General features: G+C 42.5%; 1 protein-coding gene across 2 annotated transcripts in view; it reads right to left on the bottom strand.

Annotated features, from left to right (window-relative positions):
- Positions 1–1,889, bottom strand: part of CAPSL (calcyphosine like) — an 11,337-nt gene extending 9,448 nt beyond the window's left edge. Inside the window, exon 1 of one of the 2 annotated variants that reach the window (XM_042028498.1) lies at positions 1,530–1,889. The gene's annotated coding sequence lies outside the window, so the exon portion shown is untranslated. The remainder of the gene's footprint in view (positions 1–1,529) is intronic. The other variant, XM_042028497.1, reaches the window with a different exon arrangement.
- Positions 1,890–4,038: the final 2,149 nt, after the last annotated feature.

Here is a 4,038-nt window from a genome sequence, read left to right as displayed (position 1 = left end):
TCTTCTCCTCCTCCTCCTCCCTATGGCTGCGGGACACGGTGATATACTGTAGGAACCAGGCCTGCGGTAATAATACTTCTATACAAAACTCAGCAATTAAAGTCTGTTTGTCAAGTAATTGCACTTTCACATCACACTAAAACCCCTTAAACAGGACCTGTCTTCCTGTAGCACATGACATTTGAGAACCCTTTTTATACATCCAGAAAATACAGAAAACCAGTTAAATATAAAACCTGCTACATGCAAGCCTGATCCGTGGTGACACTTCTACCACTTTCCTATTTCTGTTGGCTGCAGGCTCAAGTTAGAGGTAAACCCTTCCTAGGCCATATTGTAAGAAAAGAGATTCCAAATCAGTGCAAGGAGGGAGGAATCACAGTCATTCACACACTCTATCCTCTCCTTTCATTTTGCTCTTGCCTCTTTTTGGATAATGTGAAGTAATTAAAGATGCAATCAGGCTTTGTTGAATATAACAGTTCTCTGCATAGTGTACAAATATGTTACATATTAATACCATTAATAAAACCAGAACAGGTCATAGCAATAATTCCACATGGTTTTAATTTGTATGTCTTATCCAAGACTATCAGATGTCTCCCTTAGTGAAATTAAGCAGCAGTGTTTATTTTAATTTTGAATGCTAGAGAGTTTTGTTTTGCTTAACAGCCTAGGCTATGAATAATTACAATACCACACGCTGTCAGCATTGTTTGTTTCTATGGGTGATGTTGTGTTGTACAGGCCAAACAGAAATGATTGCATTTATTCCTAACAAATACAGAACCTTAAATTTTGTGTTGGATTTTTCCAGAATATTAGGCTGTTCAACAACCGGACCCCTTTACATTCCTCTGCACCTGAGGATTAAACCTGGAAAGAGTCAGATTCAGTCTAAGCTCTGCAACATTTTTTTAGAGGTTATCCTTCAGATGAGCCCAATAGCCTCCTATGAAAATCCTAAAAAGCACTGCAGTATGACAGGCAGAATCCCATAATTACCTCTGGATTGCCCAGGCTCCTGAAAGCCCTTCATGGCCAAAGACACAAGTGGCACACCACCTACCCCAGGGCAGAAGATCTCAAGATCTAAGAATAGATTAAGTGGCCTAAACCAATTGCACATATTTAGTTTACTAGTTACAGTTGCATTAAATTATTAAAAGCATGAAAACTGCAGGTGTACTTGACAGCCATCTAAACACCTCCTTAAAAATCTGGCTTCCCAGCCCCACTGACCCCTCTGCAACAGCCTCCCATCTCCCTTTCCAGCGTGACCAGCATCATCCAGTTTCAACCTTCTGGCAGATGGACATCACTGCAATTGCTCTTTTGCACATATATATATATATATATGTGTGTGTGTGTACATATATATATGTACATATATAAAAATATATTTATAAATATATATAATCTATTTATAAATATATGTATATAATTATATATCTATATTAAAAATAACTACTCTTGCCTGATCAGAGAAACTCACTGTGAGGTAGCAAAAAGGACAAAAAATCCTTTACCTGCAATGCTATCCTGAACCTGGAGTTTCCACTCAGGACTGGGGAGGTGTTCAGGCACCTGGGATGGTGTTGTGCCTGACTTTCTTCACCACTGCTGGGCTCAAGCAACAAGTTAGGTGATAATGGGCTGTGGCCTCACTGCAAAGCTTCCTTCTTCATCTCGTTTTGTTTGTTTACACACTTGGCTGCCTTGGCCCCCCTCTCTTGGGAGGCCTGGAACTTACCGGCTGGTCTCCAAGGTGACGCTGGAGCCTGCGGCTGGCACAACCTGCAGTTATGCTGCTTCCCTGGACAATTGCCATAGGGTTTCGAGAGCCTTTTTGTTTTACCTCTTTTAAAAATATTGCCTTTTCTTCTTATGTCTGCCCACACAGGCTGGAGAATGGGAGACTGCTTGTGCTGCTGAGTGAGAAGACCGAGAAAAAGTGGCTGTGGGAAAGTGCTGCATTGCCCTGGAGGCCTTGCGCACAGTTGCAGTTTTAGAACACGTTTCTCTGCTTTCATAGTTGATAGCGTTGAAAAAATTCTCTGGTTCGATTGTTTACTCAAAACATAATAGATGCATGTAAGTAAAAGACTGTTGGTTGTGATTCGCAAAGAAAAAACCCCTCACCACCATACATTTTTCCTGATGATTAGTTGCCACTTCAAAGACCCGCTGGTGGTTAGAACCTTTGGGGAGATGAGGTTTTGTTCATTTGCAGCAAGAAGAAAGCTGAAAAGGTTAAACATCTGTATGATGAGGAAAAATTTCTCTCTGCCTAGACACAGCTATTAGTAACTCAATCTGCAGAAGGTCACAAGCATTGTCAGTAAGATAATGTAACACTTTGGTAGGGAGTCAGGATGTTGATAGACTCCTTAGGGGTAGGAGATAGCCTGTGTGTGTTCCCTGGCCCTCTGGGTAGGCCAGCAGCTCGGTGAACATGTACGATCAAGGCTGATGGCAAAGGCAGCATGTACAAGTCAGTGTAAGAGAACGTGGGAAATGCAGGGAGAGTCCTGTTCTGGCCACGGATGAAACACTGAGCAAGAATGAAAAAGTGCATTGTTTCCTGGCAAAAGCAGAAAATTATTTTTAGGCAATTGCTAGACTAATACCACTTGCATCCTGCCAGGCTGCTTATCTGTCATCGACAGGTACTTCCTGGTACTAAAGAGAGGCTTGTGCAAGATTTAGAATATACTTTCATATCTCTCATCTGGCAGGTGATTGCACATTAATGCACAAGCAGGGAACAATGCTTATTTAATCATTTACTGATTCAGAAATACTGCCTTTGTGAAAATGTAACATCCTGCCATCCACTACCTTTGTTTTGTGAATCGATCTTCAGAAACCTCCTGGGAATGCAGAAGATAAAAAGGGCAATGAACATTATCTGGGCTGCTCCCTTTTCACACACTCTGCAGAGACAAAACAGAGGCACTGAAGGCTGGAGAAATGGCTTTCACTAAACAAGTTTGTCCTTGTTTAGTGTCCTTCAGTCTCCCACCCGTGTTAAGAAATTCTTCAGGTGCAGAATTTGCACTGACTTTCAGAGGGGTGCAGCAGATTGAAACAGCAGGGATGCTCTTGAAAGCAAAAAAAAAAATTAATATCTGAATATTCATATGCCTTCTGCTGCCTTTCCTTCCCCCTGCCAGTGAGCCCTGGTGTAATAAATGAATTGGTTTCAGGGTGTTGGTTATTGCTGTTTGGGTGGGATGTAAAAGAGGGGAGTTGAGGGTGGAGTAGATGGACATGTTAATTGAAGGGAAGTTGCGAGACTGTACGGGTGTAATGCTGGAATGTAACCACTGGATGGGGATATAACAAGGACCCAGTGGGTTTAATAGAAGGAACTTTCTAGTACATTGCTTCGTAGGGTACAAGGGATGAGGACGAAGCCCTAGACTGTGATTGGAGAACAAGCCAACCAATGAAGTGGACTTACTTGAAAATGATTGCTGAGGAATGCACAGAGGTATAGACCAACCAGCGAACAGGAAAGGGACCAGTCAGCACGAGGATTAAGAAATGCACCAGTCTGGTGGCACCAGAGACTTTAAAAAGCTACCTGCCCCCAGGGGAGGGGTCCTCCTGCGGAACTTGGGGTCCAAGGGAGCACCCAGTGGGTCTCACTGTCGTTTTTCGAGTATTGTTTTTTCTGGCTTGTCGCACGGAGCCTGGGCTTATCCTGGGTTCCCGCTCCCAGCAGTTAACAAATAAGCGAGTTGACTTTTCCTTTAAAAGTCTCAGCCTCATTTACAACACTCAGCGCATACAGACACACATGAATGTTTACTCTACACTCCTCTGGAAACTGGTCTGCACCGTTTCTGAGATGGTTAATGAGTTACCAATCTGAAAAATTCTTAACAGGCCTTCAGGTGTCTCAGATTACATCAGGGTGTGATGAAATTTCTTCGGTTGCACCTGCTCTGTTATTGTCCACAAAACTGTAAGCAGAATTCAGTGAATCCAGAATTTTTCATAAAGGGTACAGAGATTTCATCAGAACTCTGA

The sequence above is a fragment of the Corvus kubaryi genome, unplaced genomic scaffold (genome assembly GCF_017639235.1).
Source record: "Corvus kubaryi isolate FWS band 111438036 unplaced genomic scaffold, C.kubaryi_AGA036_p1.0 37308, whole genome shotgun sequence".
Classification (NCBI taxonomy): Eukaryota; Metazoa; Chordata; class Aves; order Passeriformes; family Corvidae; genus Corvus; species Corvus kubaryi.
Note: the sequence above shows the minus strand (reverse complement) of the source record. Positions and strands in the feature narration are given on the sequence as shown.